This window comes from Lasioglossum baleicum, unplaced genomic scaffold, assembly GCF_051020765.1.
Source record: "Lasioglossum baleicum unplaced genomic scaffold, iyLasBale1 scaffold0021, whole genome shotgun sequence".
Classification (NCBI taxonomy): domain Eukaryota; kingdom Metazoa; phylum Arthropoda; class Insecta; order Hymenoptera; family Halictidae; genus Lasioglossum; species Lasioglossum baleicum.
The window spans coordinates 1,976,239-1,999,153 of record NW_027469081.1 but is presented as its reverse complement, the minus strand read 5'-3'; the positions used below and the strand labels follow the sequence as shown (position 1 = coordinate 1,999,153).

General features: G+C 40.9%; 1 protein-coding gene across 12 annotated transcripts in view; it reads right to left on the bottom strand.

The window, feature by feature from the left end:
- The window catches only part of Oamb (Octopamine receptor in mushroom bodies), a 148,707-nt gene extending 125,831 nt beyond the window's left edge, over positions 1 to 22,876 (bottom strand). For 4 of the 12 annotated variants that reach the window (XM_076445191.1, XM_076445180.1, XM_076445192.1 and 1 more), the window contains exon 1: positions 18,933 to 22,876. The gene's annotated coding sequence lies outside the window, so the exon portion shown is untranslated. The remainder of the gene's footprint in view (positions 1 to 18,932) is intronic. The other 8 variants (XM_076445184.1, XM_076445181.1, XM_076445183.1 and 5 more) reach the window with 8 other exon arrangements.
- Positions 22,877 to 22,915: the final 39 nt, after the last annotated feature.

The window sequence follows — 22,915 nt, the reverse complement described above, 5'->3', positions numbered from 1 at the left end:
GAGGGTTGCCAGTGACGGCCCGTGGAAACCGCACTCGAGATTATTTCGAATATCGTAAAAACGTCGATATAATTTTTACAGTAAATTAACTTTGAACATTTAACGAGCTTGTCGTTATTTGTTCGGGAATTTACGAGCGAACTTTCCCAGATTTATGTGTTCATACATGGTACAATATCGGTCGAGTATTTTGCCAGACTCGATTAAGCTAATACAGCGAGATCTAAGAGAATATTTCACAATTGAAATCAACATAAATTGCGATCGCAACTTTTCCTATTAACAAAATCTCTCAAACTTATCAGCCCGAGAAATATATCTAGCTCTCAGGATTGGTTAATTGGGGGGGGGGGGCTGGACCGAATGATTTGCGGGTGAAGCATTTGTCCGACCGCGCGAAACTTTCCCCACAAAAGCGTAACAAAGTTCCGTTTCGTCCACAGGTAGGATCGATTTAATGAAATTCTCAAAAGTCCTGGTTAGCCCGGCGAATTATACCTTGGATATTACCCGGATATTTCACGGTTCTATGAATAATTCATCCGTAATTTGTCACACGATTCAATCTAACTTGGACCGAGGTCCTTGTGATTTTATAATAACCGCGATTACTCGGCCTTATTAGGTTCCATCGACTTCCGGCCTGCGAGAAAAACGTTCTGCCCGAGTGAATTCGAGACCGTCCCCGATCTTTCTCAACATTTCAATTAAAAACTTTTGTCCTTCCCCGCTAATAAAAATTGCAACCCCGTTCCCCCGATCCGATCCAATCGGGAGGGATGGAGGGAGGGAGGACAGCCATTAAAACACCCCATCCGCGTCCCTGGATATTATCGAAGCTGGAATCATCGAGCTTCATCGGGATAATTAAACGCGTGTAATTTCAAGCCTTTCGAATTACAAGATATATCAATCTTTATTAATTCGTCCCACAAGAAATTCCTGTCGTGATTTATTCTAATTATTCCGAAAACTGAGCGTGCATCTACACCGAGGTGCGCCATGCGAGAACAATGACGCCCGATTGTCGTACAATCGGCAAACGGAAAACCGAACACGGTTGTCCGTGTTTCCCCCGTAGGAAACGAGGAAATGTGTTTTTCTTGAAAAAGCCCATCGATAACTCACGCTAATTAATTTCCATTATCCCGGCTCTCGTACTCTCCGCCGATAATCGCGCATTTGAAAAGCCGCGCTCCCTACGAAGTTAATTTCAATCAATTTTTTGTTCCGCTTTTATTCCGAGTCGCCATCTTCGGTTATATACGGCGCACGGTGGGTACAAATGACTTACCACGCTTCAAGAAGGAATAACTTTCGATAGAAACGAGGTAGAGCGATGAATTTTTTTTAAATTAAAGCTGAAACTTTGCAGAATATGGGGAAAATAGGGAGATCACGGTACGAATGGTTTTTAACCTTGAGAAAGTTCGTTAAACTTTCACAATTTCCAGAAAATGTGGTTTCTGCGTTAGCACGGGCATATCAGTTTGTAAACTAATGCCTCTAATCGATTGTAAAAGATCAGGTCGTTTGGTACAATTATAAAAGAGTTATTAGTTTTTAAAAGATGTACGAATACTTTGTACACCCACTGTATCTATCACAGTTTTCTGGGGGAAGTCGGCACACCTGTATAATGCACCGCGATCTGGACTATTCAAACGAAAGAAAAAGCTACCGTTCATATCGCGCATGAACTACAATCCAAGAATCAAGAAACGTTTCCGCTGTTTCCAGTGCGCGTAGTTTGTCGACGATCGAATTTCCGGTAAAATGTTTGAGAAAACCCTTCCAGTGCCCCGTGATTCGGGCCGCGGTAAATGGTCCAGGTCGTCGTGGTCGAGTGGGAAAAACGTGGGATAAAGCTGGAAATAAATTGTCTAGGAAATCGTCGCGCGTCGGCCGCCTATAATTCAAAACATCGGAATGGCACGCGGGCGGCCCCCCCCGGGCCAGCTCGCGTAACCACCGAAGTAGAAGCCTGGTGGCTGGTGGCGGTGGTATCCAGTATCCACCTATCCACCTTGTCCGTGGCTCTTGTGCGTGTGTCTTTCTCCTCTTTTCAAGCTCCCGTTCCCTTCTTTTTTTCAACTCTGTCGGAGTATCGATTCACCTGACCAGTCATGTTAAAAGATAAGCTGTCCCGCGTACACTCTTGGACAAAAACTATAGGTTATCGTGTAGTGCCTTTCATTTTTTCCAGTACTATCTCTCTCTCTCTTATATGTATGTACACTGGAAAGTTAATAAATGCATTTTTCCCACATAATATTCGAGCAGCTATTTTCCACCCCAATTTCTTCGAACGAACCTTTATCTCTGTTTCACCCGCACCGAGTTTCTCGCTGTCGTTTCCGATGCACTTAGGACCTAAGCGAATCGAAGAGAGATAACGGTGTACTCGTAGTTCTCGGAAACGCCCACCTACCTCGATAATAGTCGTGACGCGGTCCCAAATGCGTGGCTATTATCCCTTTCGCACCGACTCGGTTCAAAAGTGGACCTTTAGTTGAAATTCCGCGTTGAATATATTCTAAATGATATTTGTTGAATTATTAGTGGGTCGTAACGTAAGTTATGTACTATTGTCACGTCTGCCGACGTGTTGCCATAGGTTATAAGCATAGCCAATAAGAGTAGGATATTGTAACCGTCATTATTAAGAACATTGATTAGTTATAAGTAGTCATACTTCGCTCCGTTCATCAGATCCGATTCTCACCTCATACCATATACCCATTCTTATCTTAACCCTTGTATAATAATCATATCTTAATGTATTCCCCGTAGCAGTATCACGTAGCATTCACCGTAATCATTAATCGCGCGCTTCTCATAACATCCATAGCGTTATGTCTAACGAGACATCCGGTAGAAAATAAGACACCTATGTATTCGACCTCACGATCCTAAAAAGAGTTCAGTTAGTTCAGTTCAATTCGGACAGCCAGTCTGACACGTTCGTTCAAGACTCCAGCGAGGCTCGTCGCCTCCTGGATGTCCCGGTCCGGACTCCGACGAGTCCTCGCTCTCATCCGCCTTTTAGCGGTCCTGCTATATCACGCGCTTCTAGTTCATTATAATTTCATTTCATACGTTACAAATATATTCCCAGTTATTAATTTAATAAGTGAGTCTCGCTTAGTTCTTCTCCCTACATCCTCGCGCTTGCAATACTCTCCTATTCAATTCGCGTTCGTCGCTATCAATTACGAAAGCTCATGCGCGTCAACGAACGCGAGACGGAGGACAACAGCGGGGTATCTCCCGCCAACCGAGGATCACCGACTACGTGATCTTCCCAGGACGAGTGAGGATCATCGTCCTTCCTACGACGATCCAGCCTGATTCGACTGCAGTCGTCAGCGAGCAACGGAAGCAGTTCGCATAGAGGAAGCCTGCCTGTCTTCACCGATCGCTATACTCAACTGTCCGATAAGTTGCTAGATATTTCCCTGCGAAGATTCGCGCCGTCTCAGTTATCTCTGTTCTCGTCCGCCGCTTTGGGGCGAATCTACTGTAAGCGTTAAGTAGAATACGCATGTTCGCGAAAGTCGTGGTTTCCAGTCAGACGTCGGACGTAACGTGCCGCGTGGACAAAAGGTTGTATCGCATTTGAGAGCGTCCAGTAAGGGGAATGGGTCGCGGAACGATAGTTTCGCGAAAGTCAGACTCCGGGACGTAACACTATAATTACAGTAGGCAGTACGCAAGTACAATAGTTACTCTGAATACGCTGGAAAAATTGATTTTCAGATCTCGAGAAACAATGCCATCGACGTATTAGCACGAGCCAAAAGCCAAGCAACCGAATTTCTCAAGATTTCCCATAACGTAACGGATTCCGAGCTGCCGACAAACGGCTTGCATTTTCGACCTCGTTTCGAGCAACTATCACCGGAATACTAAAAATTCACAGTTTTACCATTCCCGGTCTGAAGCATCGCGTGGCGAGTGGCGCCAACCGAGTGTTCGAACCCGTTAGCTTTTCGCGAACGATTGCGCACGTCCTACAATATCGCATCGGGCTCCTCGAACACATCGTTGCATCCGTCACGTTTCTCGTTCACGGGGATGATAAATTCGCGAAGGCGATATCCGTTAACCTCTACGGATCGAAAAACGACTTCCCCGAAATTCGAACAGTTCAGCAACGTTTTATTTCTCGTTTGGCAATCCGAAGTCAGCAAGACTCATCGGGGGTCATCCGTGGAGTTGTGGAATTGGGGATCGTCCGACAAGAGACGACGGGCGCCGTCTGAAACGAAACAGCACGTTCGAACGATTTCATTTTACATGCGTCCAGGTCCCGAAAAGTTGACCAATTGAATCCGGAAGTATTTTCGGCGACCCAGTTCAGGAACCTGCGGTAACCAATCCGACATGGACGGCTCGTATAAACGAGTCGTCTGCGCCGCTGAAATACGCTCCTTCGACGCGACCGACGAAACAAATTATAGTTGAATAAACAACAATTGCAGAAGCAAGACGTCAATTACATTTACAAAAAACGTCGTCGACTATAAATTCAGAGCTCGCGCGTGCTATCTTTAACCCCACTTCGTAAGAAACATATTCTATTTGTGTACATAAAAATTATATTGTATTATCAAAATGCGACAAACGATGTAAAGTTACAGACTGAATTAATTTTGTAATAGGTTTCCAAAGCATGGAAGACTAAAATCGCTTTGGGCAGATATAATGCAGCTAAATGTAGAGTTGATTCCAAATGGAGCAAGAATCTGTTCCGCACATTTTACGGAAAATAACTTCAAGATTGTACATGGTAGGAGGATACTTGCACCAAATGCACTACCACATATAGGTGTGAAATAATGTTACTATTATCAGGATTAGGAAATACATTAGATTCCCATATAACACGGGGGATACATTCTGTGTTAAGGGAGATTTATACAGGCCAACGAAATTTCAAATTTTCATTAAGGACCCAAATAAAAAAGTTTTGAAAACTGCCTTTTTTATTTTTGCATTTAACCTTGTAGATTATGATTTTTGAAAAATCTTTTTTGCATATCACTTCGCGAACCAATGCTTCTAATTGATTATACAAAATCAGGTCGTTTGGTACAATTATAAAAAAGTTATTAGTTTTGAAAAAGTGTACGAATACTTTGTACACCCACTGTATGTCGACGTCGCGACATAACGCGTCAGTGAGAACGAAGTGGTTAATTTCTCGAGGACTGGCTACAGAAGAAAACTTCTGAACACGATGTACCACCCTTTGCTCGCTATGAAAATGACACCGATGCGGTGTCCCGGCGAAATTTCGCGGCTCGACGCGGCAGGGAACCCAATCATTCCTGCCCCTAACTGCAATCTCTCTCCCACCCCTTGTAACAATAATCGGCGCGCGATCGTCGTGGGCATGGTACGAAGATACGATTCGGGCAAACAAACCGGGTCCGAGCAAACAAACAATTTCATGCGTGCTAGCTCTTAACAAGCAAATAAGCTTGCGCTAACGAGCCTTCCTGTTTCCCAGAAGCAAACAGCCGAGGCTATTCCATACCCGTCGATGGGACTTCTAACGAACAAACATGTCGCGCCCGTCCCGCCCGCGGTCGCCCGGAGTCAGCGAAAAATTTTCGACAAGGAGAGACGAGACCCTCGAAACTACCTGCCGCGCCAGAAAAGACGGTATTTTCGATAGGCGATAAAAGGGTTGAAACGAAAGGATGACGCCGCGCCGGGATAGGAGCGGGGACTCGAGTCGACTATCATCCATTGTTTCCAGCGACAATACGATACGAAACGGGCTGAAGGAAGCTTCCGTTGCGCTTTCAGAACCCCGATCATTAAATTGGACGGCATTGTATGCCGTAGAAATCGAAAGACAATGAACCTTTGCACCACCCTACCACGCCCCCCCCCGGCTCCCTTTTCCAACTCGTCCCACCGCGTACGTCTGCCTTCCCTCTTTCTTACATCGTGCTGGAACAATGAAACATCCTCGATGTTACCTATACGTATATAGAGCATACAGAACGCTTCTCGCGATTTTCGAACGTGATCCATTACGCTCGCGAGATGTTTACCTGGGTAATGGATCATTCCCGAGACTTTGCCGAGCTTTCGTGATATATTGCAGCTCTTATGCGTGTCTGTTTACATCGCTGGGATCCGTGGCGGTCATAAATGCGAGAAATTCGTACGGTACACCGTGAGTTTTAACTTTTTGTTTGTTTGTCTGTTTCAGAGTTTAGAGGGCTTCCGTGAAATTTAACACGGAGGGGTTGGTTTTTCTTGGTCAGCTTTCGAATGGCTGGATAGTCATTGAAAAACGTGTCTGGGGGCAGTTTTGACCATCTTAAGGGGGCCGTCTCTTAGCAGATGACGGTCGCGCGTGAACACTCACACACCGCTAGACCACGTATACGTACGCGAGAATTGCTAGGATCAGGGAAATGCGTTCTGATTTCTCGATAATGCAAAGACGGGGGTTTTTATTAGTCAAAATCGCTAGATAAAAGATCAATCTAGCGCGCTGTTTGCTTCAAAAGTCGTTCTTTTACGTTTCCGAGCAATGATTTTGCAATATTCGGCTGCATGTTGCCCGTTAGATGGCGCTGCAGTCACGCCGGCGTACTAGCCTCTCCGACGGGCAACATGTAGCCGAGTATTGCAAAATCATTGCTCGGAAACGTAAAAGAACGACTTTTGAAGCAAACAGCGCGCTAGATTGATCTTTTATCTAGCGATTTTGACTAATAAAAACCCCCGTCTTTGCATTATCGAGAAATCAGAACGCATTTCCCTGATCCTAGCAATTCTCGCGTATTTCGTATTTCGTATTTCGATCGACAATTGTTTAAACTACAATTTGTGATATCGGCGCACTGGTTCGATCAATTGTACAAATATAGCAAGTTTGCAAAATTTACATGAAATTTAGTTTAAATTCCAACGTTTCGGTCTATCACCTTCCAAACAATAAAATTTTGATATTCTCAACATAACTTCTTGAATGTAGATTAATCTATTACCAATTTTCAGATTGGTATATTAACAACCGCAGTTTGCTTGGATTAGGTGAAAAGATTCATATTATGGCGCCATATATTGATTGGTCAATACCACGATCCATTGTTTTCCTTGATCCGCTTCATTTCAAACCTTCACGGTTTATTTAGTCCACATGTCACAAACATGGAAGCAACACGTTATTACATAACCTCAAATAAATTCATTTAACACTTGTTATAAGCATGTAAGTTTTTACAAATTTAAACAGTTTTTCTTGAGAAAATAGTATCAGTTAACAATACAAATTACATTATTCTTACAGACGCAAAACGGAAATTTATATCTTTCTTGAAAATGGTCTGGATTTAGACCGAAACGTTGGAATTTAAACTAAATTTCATGTAAATTTTGCAAACTTGCTATATTTGTACAATTGATCGAACCAGTGCGCCGATATCACAAATTGTAATATATATTTATATATTCGATCAACTATGTAAGAACGTGTTCGGCTAAAAAATTATTCGATTCATAATATATCCAATTTGTATCCTCTGTTCGCGTCCACAGAGTTTGTACCTGAAAGAAATTCTTAAAAATCACTTGTTTTCATCGTCGCGACGCACAGTGGGCCGGAAACCGATCTCTTTTTGGACAAAAATCCGCCGACAACTCGGTTTTTCATCGATTCAATTGCAATTTTTTTTTTCAATGTTCGTCAAGGACTATACTTTGATGACGTGCCGCGCGAAAATCGTTAAGTTAAAGTGCAAAATTCTTTGGAAGAGCTATCGATCACAGTTGATGTTGTCAAACAGGGAGCTGGTACATCAAATACTGGATATAGAACGAAGGAGGGGAAGGAGAGGAAGGAGAGGAGGAGGGGGGCACATAGTGCTGGTTCACGGGTTGAATTCAGGTCCATGGTTTTGAAAAGCAGTCCCCGGTCCGCTTTCAAGACACTGAAAGCGCATTGAACGGCAGTCGGCTGCTTATACACGATATCCCACTTCGTGAGCTGTCCTCGTGAGTTACAGAAACGCGCTAAATGGGAAACGCGTTTCCCATGGGCGCTGTCGCTGACAGAATTACGAAGGTCCCCGCGCTCACACCGGCAATTTTCACGGAAATCGCGTTTCGGAAGAAGCGGATCACCGGAGAAAGCCTTCGCGTCGCGCCGCGCCGGCTTGATTGTCGTTTGTTGAACCAAAACCGCCGCTCAATGAGGTAATTGAGGCTGAAAGCGAGCGACAGAGTCACCGAAGGGGGCACCCGGTTCTTCGCGCGACGATGCTGCGCTTCGTAATGTATTCATAAACAACGGCAAGAAATCGATCCAAAATCGTTTCGCGAAATATCCTCCGAGCGCTCGCGTTCTGATCACACCGAATATATAAATGAATTCGAGGCTGTTTAGAAATTTTAACGAAAAGGCTTTTAACTTATCAGACCCGCCACAGTTATCAGCTTGCATAAATTGACTGGCATCGCACCGCCATCCGCATATTTTCCTCCGAAGTGAAAAAGTATTATGTACCATGAAATATTGATTGAAATAAATTTGTTCAGGCTCTCCTGGAGGACCGATAACGTTCGAAAAATCACGAGTGCGACAAATATTGGCTTATACTGTTCCCATTTTATCAAGGTGAGGGTACTGAGCTACCAGAAAATTCTAGAGCGACTGGACTGTCGGTTGGAGCGATAAGTAAGCTACCATAAGCGAGCAGTCTGTCTCTTGAGAAATAATCAAGTATAACAGGGTTGAAATTTTACGGACACACATTGAAGACAAGCTGAAGCAACGTTTTAAGGCGATTGTTGCGACGCGCGGCATTAAAAGGTAAGCAAGCGATTGCAAATATCCGGACACAAACAAATTCGCATAAGAGGTAAACATACGGTCGAAGCGACAGGCTGTTTATCGAAAGATAGTCCTTGGAATGTATCTAGCTTCGGGGATGCGGCTCTTTGATGTTCAACCTGTGTGAAATTCGACGAGGAGAGGACGCGCGGCCTTAGTAATTTTGTCATTCAATTAAAGCGACTCGGTCGGAAAGAGGAAATCGTCGTTTGAAAAGATTCTGGCAGTAGAAGGGACGTTTCTTGTCTTTATTTTTGACGTGATCTCGTTACCGAACCTCCTTACTCGATCATCCCTGGCTTTCTTCCGCGTCCGGTGAAAGCTCCCTTTGCCTTTACTTCCTTGGGTCTTTTCATCGTTTCGCCCGAGAAAAATTCGAATTCGATTACCGGAGCAAGCTTATCGAGTAGCTTTTACACGTTTCGAAAAATAGACGCCCCTTTCTGCTCTCGCTGCTACGCCACGCTTCGAACGCGACAAGTATTTAATCCCTCGGGCACACTTAAAACGCAATCGACGCGACGACGCGTCGCTTTTCCAGCGAAAATTCGCCGGCATTTTTTCCACAAATACTAACGCATCAAACTACCGTGTGCTCCGCGCCGATCGTGAAACGGTAGGTACATGTATGTTACATACTACGGTCAGAGTACACCCATTCGAAATATCAAACGCTTCAAAAATCGCCTTCACTGCCTACTTCCGCTGGCGTAATCGCGCGCCGCGCCCTTTCAACGCTATTTTTTACGGCTTCGGATGCGATTTAGCCTTCTATGTGAATTGCAGATTTTCGAGATTGTACGTATGATTTTTCTCTAAATTCGATATCAACTTTTTTGAGAGCATCTTCAAGTAATTTTGATCGACAGTTAATTACGACGGAATTCGCCGGGAACCGGTCCCTTTTCATCGATCGAACCGATTACCAGCGACAGCGTACACGGATAACGGGTCCGAATAAAAATCGAGCGACACACTTTCGCACGTTATCGCTCCCGTGATATTACATTCGCGCTGGAAAATTGAAATTCTGCCGTTGAAAAGTCACGATTGAACATTTTTGCGAGATTCTGCACACGCGCACGCACACGCACACGTTTAATACCGTTTCTGGTCCTTCGTTTAAATCCATTCTGCCCGGTAAACAAGTGCTCGCGAATTATTCATCAGCGATACATTAAACTGCCATCAAATGACTCTGTCGATGATCATTAAGCTCGGCCCTTTCGACTTTTCCCACGGAACGAAGCTTATTTTCCTCACTGTTTTCCTCTTTGTTTTCTGAAACAGGAAACACGAAACGGGAAACAGGGTCGAGCATTGTTGCGCGGATTTCTGGTCGACGAATTTTTTCGGGATTTCCATGGCGATCGCGATCGGATACTGGGCACACTCGGTATTTTTATTATACGACCGTACGTTGTTGTCGTTTGTTGCTCCGAGTTTGCTTTTAATTTAGACGTTCGCTTGTCAGACTGTGTTCTCGTCCGCGTATCGATCAATTATTTTATATATTCAATTTTTTATTGCAAATTGCTGTTTTAGAGTCGCACAGTGGTCCCAAAGCCCGAAAACGTGGACAGAACCTAAAAAATGAACTTTCAGCTAGGTAAGTTTTAATTGTGGGGTTGGCTACTCTAAGAGTATGTCTACTTGGAGGTAAACGGCAAAAAGGTCGCATTTTTATACCTGACCAACAGTCGCAGTCCGAACTTCGGTTTCATTAGACAGTGCCTTCGTACTCTTCCAAGTCTCAGTGCGAGTTCTAACTGTACAGTGCGTAAATTGTATTGGAACGTATCGATTTTAAGTGTGCATTATGGATCAGAGTTGGGCAAAATGTAATTTCAATTACAGTTACAATTACTTGCTAATTACTGTAATTTGGAATTGCAGAAATACAATTACAATTACATGTAATTGTAATTGGAATTGCAATTACTTGACGAATCACTGTAATTGTAATTGTGGTCCGCAATTACAATTACTGGTTGAGCGAAAGTAATTGCAATTCCAATTCCAATTACATGTAATTGTAATTGAAGATGTAATTAATTACTCATGTAATTAATTACTGCCCAACTCTGTTATGGATGCTGTTTGTGGAGGTAAGTTGCATAGTTTTTAGTGCAAAATATTTATTATTAACAGATAACTATGTATGGAGAAGAAAGGGTAAAAGTGAAGGCATAAATTTTAAAGATTGGGGTAAAAGTTGAGTCTCGTCCACCCTCGTTCGCTAAAACTTGTTCGAGCTTCTAGTTTATACTATTATGTTGCAATTTTTAAAAAAATTAGCTGCCCGCCTCTGCCCCGTTTTTCGTATCACTGTTTTTTGTAATGCAGAGTAGGTATTTTGTGAGCTTTCGTTGCATTTCTTCTCAAACTGTGAGAGATATCCACCAAGTTTTTCTGTAAAATTTAAACAGTTTTTGAAGGATTATGCTTAGAACGTATGGAAGACACAGATTGCCAGTTTTTTTTATAAACAATCGGTACAATATATCTGAAATTTTTTTATATTTTTCGAAGACAAACGCTGTTTTTATACGTAAAGTAACGTGAATGCTTCTTTGGGTATTTCCAGAAGCAATTTGCATTGCTACCGGAAGTAAATAACAGAATAGAAGAGACGGAACCAGATGCCGATTCTGACTAGATGTTCAAAATGTTATCCTGTTATATTATATCGTAATTTATATTATATTGTAATTTATATTCTATTATATTATTATATTATATTGATATTATACTATAGTATGTATTAAAAACTAAGTTATCTTTTTTTTAATTAATTTGATTTATAACGACTATGTTTAAAATCTTGATAAACAATTCTTGAGAAGAACGAATAATTTTGTGCCGCCATATTGGATCCGCCATTTTGGTTTTTGTAATTTTAAGTTCAGATTCGTAATCAGCAACCCCAAAAACGGGTTAATACCAGTTTTCAAGCAGATCCAATAATTTTTTAATGTATATGTCCGCCATATTGGATCCGCCATTTTGTTTTTTTTTTATTTTAAGTTCAGATTCGTAATCAGCAACCCTAAAAACGGATTAATACCAATTTTCAAGCAGATCCAATAATTTTTTAATACGATTTGAGGTTTTGTCCACGTTTTCGGGCTTTGGGACCACTGTGAGTCGTGTCAATTTCTTCATCGATTTCTAACCCCCCGTACCGAATTTTCTTGAATTTCTCGTCGAGGAATTTTTCCAAATTTTCGCGAGGAATCGAATTAGGGTCGGAACTATTATTGCGGTAGTTTGCATAACGATCCAGTGCCGAGCGGCGAGGATATTTCGTTCGTCGGTGATGCGTCTCGAACCCCGCGTTGGCATGTTAGAAAAACGTTATACGTATATAAATAGGATTATGCAGGATGTTCTTGGATTGCAGAGAAACATTTATCCGACCGAGCGAACCCAGGACAAGGAGTCGGATGGCCCCTGCTGAACGTGGAGCCAAAGTTTTTCTTGGTAAACGTTGGAAATCCTTCTCGAAACCCACGCGTCCTCGTCCTCGTCTCGTGGCGTCCACTTTTCGAAATGTTTCTCGAGCGTTTCGAGTTTTTCGGTTTATTGGACGAAGCTGAAACGTTCGTCGGGGAATTAATTTCACAGGGAAACGCACACGCTTTGCGCTCGCAACAACCCAGTTGTTTCAGAATTAATTCGTTCCCGGTAATCGTCGTTAATCACAGTTACACATGGAACAATATTTGGCTGTTTATATGTTTCTTCTATCGATCGTATTTGCTGATAATAAATTTATAAATGTTTTCGGCGCCACAGTTCGATCGTTTATTACGAATTATAAAGCAACTTTGCTAATTGTCAAACAAAATCAACGTCTCGATCCCAGTTTGGATGATCTTCTTCAAGATTTATTTGAATCGCGTCTGTAAATTAAATATGTTGTTGTAATTCTGGAAAAAACAGAAATATTGAATGACTGATTGTAAGAAAAATTGTTCATATAAAGACACACTCACTTGCGCTTTGGGGAAAATAAACAAATTTCGCTGTTTACGGAGCGGAAAGCATTTGCCGCAAAACATTTGCTTTTGGCAGTTGTTTCTTTGCCGATAGAATCTCAGACGAAACAGAACTATTTTCCAGAAAATTCACTGTACTCGTATGTAATATCGCGTTAATTTCGTATCGGAGCAGCGCCGAGTGAGTTCGAGCGACAGGAGAAACGGTCGGATGATCCTAAATCCTAATCAAAGAGAATTAGCTTGCTCGGAGTATGGTTGCGGCTGGAAACGATCTCTTGATCGGACTGCGCGGAGAGCGGCGCGACGTGCCGACACGATCTCGCTTGCTGAATTCACCGGAAAATCGGTCAGCCGGATTATTCGATCTCGTAAGATAGCGTGTTTATTAATGCCCGAGGAGCGAACAGGATCTGGCAGACGGTCTGGCCTGATGCACGGGCATAATAACAAGCGTTCCTGGGCTATCACTCTCTCGCAGAGAGAGACCGAGAGACGAGTGAGAGAGAGAGAGAGAGAGAGAGAGAGAAGCAGGGATACACGAGCGATACCAGCCAGCCAAGGGGAAGCCGTTCTAACGAGCGCATTTCCCGTGTGTCTATCTCGACGTTCGCTTTATCGTCGCAAAAATAACCTGGCCCGTTCGTCACGAGCATCACGGGATCCCGTGTTTCGAATTTTCGAAATAGCTGTGGCGTCCTTACGGCTGGCCTCGCTACGCTACCGACGCCGTTTATGCGAAATCTCGACCAGTAATCTGCACCAAGGCAAATTCTTCCGGAAAGGCACAACCGCTCTATCATCCTTGATCGATAAGAATTATTAAAATAAAAAACTATATGTACATATATACAGGGTGGGCCGAATTTAAATGGCAAAACTTCAGGATCGCGTGTAGGGGACCGAAAAAACCAAGACAAAAGGTCTGTTAGAGATTTGCTCGTTTTGGAGAAAATCGCAGAAAAAGAAACAAAACAAGTTTTCATTTTTGTACTTGTTTATTTACATTTTATTTACGTTATCATCTATTTAATGTAGATATTGTTCGAAATGTTGCTCTCTCGCAGCAATGCAAGCATTACATCTAGCACTGACTTGATGAATCGCAGCTAAACATTGTTCCGGTGATATTTGGTGCACTGCATCTATGATTACGGTCTCTTAATTGCTCTCTTGAATTGATTGCCACCGAATAAACTTTCTGCTTCCGTTAACGTCTGTAAACTTTGCAATGTTTAGCTGCAATTCATCAAGTGAGTGCAGGATGTAATGCTTGCATTGCTGCAAGAGGGCAACATTCTGAACAATATCTACATTAAACAGATGATGACGTAAATAAAATGTAAATAAATAAGTACAAAAATGAAAACTTGTTCCGTTTCTTTTTTTGGGGATTTTCTCCAAAACGAAGCAAAAACGAGCAAATCTCTAAAAGACTTTTTGTCTTAGTTTTTCGGTCCGCTACACGCTCCTCAAGTTTTGCCATTTAAATTCGGGCACCCTGTATATATATACATAGAATATGCACTAAACTAACGATCATTATACATTTTGTTGGAAAAAACTGCAAAGAGGAAATTCAGATAAGAAATGGCAATTATATTCTACCTACTAGAATTGAACAGTTTAATTTTCACTAGAGAATTTCACAGATTACTTTCGACTAGCACCGTGTTTGCTGTGGCGTAAGATCAAGAGACAATTAATTTCATAGTCGATCGAAGGATCTGCTACTTTTCCCAGTGAACTCGGGTGGAACGTCTGCGCGGGAGATTTGATAAATTAGAACGCGATCTCCATTCCAGGATTTAGCTTAATCGGATTTCGGATTGATTGCTGCCTAATGCTTGCCCTTTCGGTACACTTAATCGCCATTTCCTTCGACCGATACAGCTTTATCGGTAATCATTTATGTCGTCGATTAGAGCGAGCTGCGAATCTTTCCACTTACGATTCGATACCAATACCAATCAAACTAGTATCCCAGGATGAATCTACTGCAAAAAAAAAAACAAATTACGTTTTTCCGCGTTGAAAAGATGAAGATTAAATTTTAGATTGGATTTTAGTAAACGAATAAAAACAATGCAACATCTTTGACTCCACTCGATTGTTTCTATTGTAGGGTAACTGCACCAGAGTGAATAAACGGGCACCAGTAAATGAACGCTTTTGTATATTTCAACAAATTTACTAGCGACAATGACTCTTGGGCCAATGGAATGTATGACTCTTCCTCGTAGCTGTATTCCTAATGGTTTATATTGGTCACGTGACCATTAGTTTCTAAGATGGCCTATTTTCACCAAGTGCGTTGAGTGTGTGCAACAGAGCTAAAACTAGTAAGGTATGTATACACGACCTTTTCTTTTACACACGAGTTTTTATACTTTTCTTTTGCACATGAGATAAAAGTTACTAACAGTATAGATGTACGAGGGTTTATATATTGAATATATAAATCACAAAAATAGCTATAAAATGAATATTTCGTTAAAAATTCGTTGTGTCTATTCACTGGTCCACGATATTACTCATAGCCCAGTAAATGAACAGAGTGTAATTATAATCGATGAAGAAGACGAAGAGTATGAAGTGACAACAATGGGGTAGAATGTGAAAAAGGAAAGGTATGGAAATGGCCAGAGATTCCAGATACGGTTTCGTACAAGAGACAGGATGTTTCAACAAAGATAACGGAGCCAAAGAAAATTAATTCTAGGGGATTTTTTTTTATTAAAGAGTTAAATAAATAGGAGAATATTGTTTAGTAATTTTGTTCATTCATTGGACCATCATTGTTCAATTACTAGAATGTAGTGTTCATTGACTGGTATTTTTTATATCTTTTATTTAACGTTTAATCAAGAAAAATAATAATAATTTCATTTTATTTGTGTTCATTTTTATTTTTGACAAATTAAGTATAGGGAGCCATTTGGCATATATGAGATTCCTTTAATTCGCATATTTTTTTTTTTAAATGAAATATCTTCCTGAACAATTTCTTAAATGTTCATTCACTGGTGCAGTTACCCTAGTACGATTAATGCAAAGGAAAATTAAAGATATCTTCCGCTTGCCAGAAACCCCTGCATAATAATCGATAAAACCAGTGATCGACGAAATACATATGTTTTTTGTTTCGTGTACACTTCCAATAAAATAATATTCCCTCGAACTAAAACGCAGACACCTACAGTTACATGGGTGGTGGACCGAAACGCAATCATTATCTAATATTAGTCTGTGTATATTTATCTGAACAAACGCGGAATATTCTAAATTACATGCATTCAACGCACGCATCAATATTTCGAAGGTTTTTACGACGGAATTGAAATTCATTCGGCTGGAATTACAGTCGGTCATAGTTACCGTAGACGACCAAACCGAAATTCAATAATTATTTAGCATCGATTCGGCGTGCGCGCGCGCGCGCGCGAGCGTGTGCGTGTGTCCGTTGCAGGAACAAAGACAGAATATTCTGAATTAAATGAAATTAACAGAACCGTCATCATTATTTCGGACGTTTCCCGTGACTCGAATGCCGGAATTTCGGAGTGTAGTTTCGATGGCGGGACGAGTCTCGTTCGAAATAAAATCACGCGAACACGACCCCGTTCGTTGAGGCCAGGGTGTACTTAAAAACTCATTAACGAGATCAAAGAAAAATTTCAACTCGCCGGCGCGCAACACCGGCCGAGTGTCCTCTCCGCCGCGCCGCGTAATTATTGTCGACTAGGCGAAAAATCGAAATTACACCGCTAATTAGCCCCAGGACCACGGGATCCACCCAACTGTTTTACACACCACTCTATTTGCTAAAATTATTCATGTGATTAAAACTGTGCATTTGCGATGCATACAAATTTTTGTATTGCAAGCAAGCCTCTATTTTTACAATAAGACTATGAATTTTTCAAAGTGCGTATTACTTTCATTAGTAATTGAATTTTAGGCGAGATAGATATTCGCTTTTAAATAGGTGAGACTAGAGTACGTTCAAAATAAGCAGATTATGGTTTTAATTATTCGAGAATGGGAGTCTAACACAGGCACGTAATACAAAATTAGTGTAATGTAATTATATTCAATGCAGCTAATGTTTAGCAACATTTTCGCAATCAAGGGAAATGAGAGCGCGCTGCATGCAGTGCTTCGGGTATATCTTTAATACAGAACTAATTAAACTTCTATCGATCGTATGCTGATATTTATGCTGTTAAATATGTGATTTGATATTTACATAGTTATTAAGTGGACTGCGGATCTTTATGTGAAATCAAAATTTTCTGCGAATTCAATTTCGAGAGACAAGTGCCGGACACATAGATATTTCAAGCTTTCTAAAAATGGTCCCCTGTAATCGAGACTTTCGATGGAGGGTACTGAGAGATTTCAGGGAAAATGCTACGAACGAAAGCCTTCAAAATCAGGTTGCATAAATGAATCTTTAAACTTTAAACCAGTTTAAAACACTACGAGCCAATTAATATGGTTTACTTAACCATATTGACTCTAACTATTACTACGTAGATGTCTACGTAGGTTATAATAAATACTCAATATGGTATGTTTCGCAATTCTATCGAGAAACACGTACACATATTAAACCCCCAAAGCTGAGTTCTCTATCCAGTGCCGTGACGAGAGTATGAAGCGCCTGTGGCAAGTGTCTAACTTGCGCCTCGCCGTAACCCAATAATGACAAGATTTATTATAATTAAAAATTTTAATGTAACAAGTTAAATTTTACTAAATGCAATATATTAAATACTATTAACCTCATCAAGATGAGTTACCTGTATAATGTATTTGGGGTCATTCCATGCCAAATCGATCACTTGTTGCGGGCACCATCGTCGATTTTGTTCTAAATGAAATATATTATAACGATACCATCTTTTTCAAGGGCTCATTTTAAAGGGGAAACTTCAAGGAATATTACCATATTTTTTTCAAAATTTAAATCACTGAGCCCCATCATCGAAAAAAACGTAAAAAAAAGAATTTGTTTAAATTTTTCGACATTGTGAAGTTGATTGTCGGGGTTGAAAAGATTATTTTGTAATAGCCCAGTCCTTTTCGAATAAAACAAAAAAAAAATGTAGCTCAATCGGGACAAATAGTTCCTGAGATAAAAATTCGTAAGTGGGGTACGTTTTCGCCGAAATGGACAAAAATTGAAACCTTTGAAGGCCTGCCATTTCTAAAACAATTCGAAACCGGCAAAATGATGACTTAAACCACCCTTAATTTCACATGGACTACAATATATTTAATTTAGAACAAAATCGACCGATGATGCCTGCAAAAAGTGATCGATTTGGCATGGAATGACCCTTCGTCAAGGTATTTGTATGAATATGAATAAATAATCTATAACCTAAACAAGAACAAATTTTTATTCATATTCAATGACGACAAAATAAAAGAAATACAAAACATAGGTATACGTTAAAATAATATAATAATAACATAAAACAATTCAGCATATTTTATAAAGTAATTTTTCTCGCTTTTTCATTTGCAAACACATCTATTATATCGTCATAATTTAATGTTTTGGCAACATCTTTCTGAATTGATATTAATAGACATGTTTGTTCATCGCTCTTGTCCGATAGAAGAACGAAGGTACGATTTTACAATTTTTAATTTGCTAAACAAACGTTTGCGGGGAGCTGTTGTTACAGGCATTGTTATGAAAATCCTTAATTCTACGTCTAGATTTGGATACGTGTTTTGTAATGAGAGTTCGTGATTTTTTTGCAAGATTTGAAAAGCGTCCAAGCGACCCTTAACCGGATCGGTATTCTTTGTTTCGCGCCCCAAACCCAGTTGCGCCCGTGGCGGGCGCCTCTTTCGCCACGCCCTCGTTACGGCACTGTCTCTATCCTAACCTGAAAGCCTAGTCTATCAACTCCCAGACTCTAACGTTGGCAATTCAATCGTCGACATTTAATTCGAAATCCTCGATAAGAATCTACCGCGAGAGTAATCGTTCGCTCCTAAACCTTGATGATCAATCTAGTTTACGATTAAGATCCTAAATATTGATTCCTTACCTGAAGATCCCGAAAACTGAACCTTGAATAGCACTCGATCGCTAAACCTCCTCGGATGGACCAAGTATAAGTCTAACTCGTCGATGCTAGATCTTCAAGATGGGATATCTTCGATGTTGTATATAAACAGTTTAGCCACCGTTGCACTTGATATTTTAAACAATTCCAACTCGACTGACGAGGGCACGTCGAAGCGATTGGCCACATTATTACGCTGAATGGAGGTGAACGTTCACGTCCGTTTAAATTGTTTAAATAGTCCGAGCTCGAAAGCGTCCGCCTTATCTCGCGATGCCAGATAACTTGTATACAAGGAGCGAATGTCAATCATGATAATTCATAACTGGCGCGTACGGGAATTGCACGCTTCCGTGTGCGGCGCGGCGGCTCACCTTCGACGGTTCCGCAGACGATAACGTCACGGATATGAGATTCTCTCGTTTTCCGTCGAGTGCACGGTCGATCGAGCTGATCGATCCGATCGAATATTCAACAAATTCCATTTACAACCAAACGATTCGCGGCGACGCGCGACGCGGAAACCTGTCGGGAGAACGTGCCTCGATTCGCCGAAACCGAAACACACCGCAAACTTACGCCTGCGAAAAATGCCGCTTCACTCGAGAGTCTAGACTCTAGACAAGACCCTGTAGACCTTTTTTTTCACGTTTGATTTTCGTAATAATCATCCGTCGATGGAACAATGCTACTCCATTCTTCTTTCTCGAAAGAGTCGATAACATTCGAGTTAGTTGATGTGTGACAGAATTTTTAGAAGTATATTTTTAAATGTTGTTTGAAATATCGATCGCAAGATAATGAAATGTACAGGGTGCGCCGTCTGTAGGTACCATATGTTAAACGCTAAAACAATTGTTATTCGTAAACATTCCGGAGAATATTCTAGCGTATTTGACAGCTCATTTCATACCATTATTCACCATGAATAACTTAACACCAGCACAATGACTCTCCTCAGAAGATTGTTCCCGAATCGCTTAATCTCGAAAAATGGCGATTACAATTGGCCTCCACGTTCGCCGGATTTGACGCCTCCAGACTGCTCCAGACTTTTTTCTGTGGGGATATTTAAAGTCAAAAGTTTATGTTGGCGCGCCGCGGTCCCTCCAGGAGCTGAAAGATGCAATCCGTAAGGAAATAACGGAAATAATGCCCGAAACGTTGCAAAAAGTTATGGGAAATGCCCAAAAACGAGCATTTCTTTGCGTCGTTCATAAAGGTGATTACTTGCCCGACGTTGTATTTAAAAAATGAATTTTTTGTATTGGTATAAACCAAAGTAAATAAATATCGCAAACCGAACTCGATTTAATTACGTTTTCACTATTTTATAAGCATTTAACATATGGTACCTACAAATGGCGCACCCTGTATAATATTCAAATGTTCTCGGCGCAACGGTTCGATCAGTTTATAGGGAAAAAGCAAAATTTGCACGTTAGTTTGGAACTTTCAACGTTTCGATCTTCATTCAGATCATTTTCAAGAAAGTAGAAAAACTGCGTCTGAAAAATATATTTTCACAATGTAAAACCAGAAACTTTAAAATATCTGCGTAACCAGAATGTAAAAATGTAACAAGATACTGCAATAATTTACTTACATTGCTTTATAAAGATTATAAACACGGAATTGAAATTGTCTTAGCACATGCTGTTTTCATGTCGTCAGACAGGATACTGGATCATAGACCATCGACGTCATTAGACACAGAACGTAACTGGTCGATCGATCAAAACAAAAGTCAATCGTCGATCGATGTTTGGCGGTTATTTCAAACCGTGAAAAACGTCAACAACCCAAACTTACAACATGTTCGTGACCATATGATGAAAAACTTTTATTAAATATATGATAAAGATGTAATTTATATAACATGTAATAGGAAAATAGTTGTTATTAGGAAGTGATTCATCATAACACACTACTGATTCAGTAGTGTTGCGTAATATTCTTGAATCGTAGGAGTTTCATACCTAAGATTCACGCTATGATGTTTAATCATATGAATCGTTTCCAGTAAAATCCTATTGTTCAAATTACTTTCTTTCTCAATTGCCTTAACGTTTTCAAAGTCAAAGGCGTGGTCATACTCCATAGAGTGTTTAGTTAGGTGCCGTATGTTGTGTTGGGTTCAAAAAAATGTTACGTTTATGTTCTTTTATTCTCGTCTCTAATAACCTAGATGTCTGTCCTATGTAAACCTGACTACATCCCTTACATGGAATTAAATATACCACATTGCAGTTTTTACAAAGTGGTAGTTTATCTTTAATTGGTGGAAGAAATGTTTTAATATACTGAGGTATCTTGTATATTGTATGCATTCCTATTTTTCTAAAAATCCTCCTTATGTCTTCAGATATGTTCTCAACATAAGGGACGACAACAGTATTTTTCCAGTTTTTTGGACCCGCATTTTTGAACTTTTCCTCTTTTCGTTTATCGACGAGAAGAGGGTGATAAGTATATTTTTAGTTGAGAGAACACTTGAATCGAACAGCGTTATTCAGATATTCTGAATTTAATCGGTGTTACATAACCGACCTGGTGAATTATTGCTTTTTACATTTAATATTCATGCTGCTTAGGTTTCTTTCAAAGTTCCGTAAAATATAGACGTACAGACTGCAAACAGCTTCCACTTGTAGAATAAGTATAATTATCACGCGAATTTGCACAGAATAACCCAATGAAAAGTTCACTAAAGTACAGTAGATATCGTCCCCCATAATTTCCGACTGATTTTCTCGTTTCTAGTCGATTGAACATGACAAGAAAGAAACCAATTTCTCAATCCTTCACAGTATCTAAATAGAAACCACCCAAAGTACAAAATAAAAATTGTATTCCTATAATCACCGTACAAAAGTGTATTCACGCATCAACCCATTCGAATCTATGTAAACGCTAAATTCCTAGGACAACTGCAAGCCGGTCGAAGCTGATCTAACAATAAGCTATTTCCTGCTAAATACCAAGACAATAACCGCTTTCGTTAACCACTCCATTTAATGAAATCTAATCGAAACCAAGTACATAGATACATACATGCCGTGCAAGTATAACACGAGTAGATCGAAATAACGGCCATACAAGTTAATGCCGAAAGCCTGAATCCCAAACCAAAGATTTCAGCAGACCACTCTGTTTTGAATTGACTGTTTCAACAATTGACCCGTTTAATGAAAAACCAAAAGAGAAACCTGTGATAAAAGTGTAGCCTGCGAGTAAAATTCGATGAACCATTCCATTTGATCGCAAAGAAGTTTGGTTGATCATCCGGAAGATGTCTCAACTTGAAACCAAGAATGGTAAAAATCGATCTGACAAAATTTTCATCATTTCGCGAACAATCATAGTTTACCTATTCGAAGAGAAACAAATAGTGACATTTACAGAATGTTTATTCCGTTCCTCCAGAACCCGGTGATTCGACATGGGGAACCAGAGCCATGGGCATCCACGTTACAACGAAACCACCCCCACTCCTCGCATCCGCACGCGTGTCCAATAACATCCAATAATTCCGGCTCGACACACTGGATATATGAAACTCGTGAAACGGCGTGGCGTGGCGGCGTCGCGCGTCGCGTCGCGTCGCGTGAAAACGTAGCCGACGAGCTAATCGCGCGACACCGTTCGACAAGCACTCGTCGCGCGAATACACACAGAGGAACGGGGACGTCGCGATATATCGATAGATCGTTTGGCACTGATCGACACTGTACGATCTAAAAAAAGGTTCTGGCACGCAGGTGCGATCTGGTTCTGTTTTCGTTGCAGTTACCGAAAAAGGGTGTTTTCTCTCTCTCACCGGTGCACAGAGAGTTGCGTCGCAGCTGCAACGAACGCGTTCCCGGTTAGCGGAAGTGGGACGAGCGTCGACATATCCGCTCGCAACGACGGCCGGCGTCGGACTGCCATCGGCCGCCACTGTTAAGGGGTTTTACCGGCCGCAG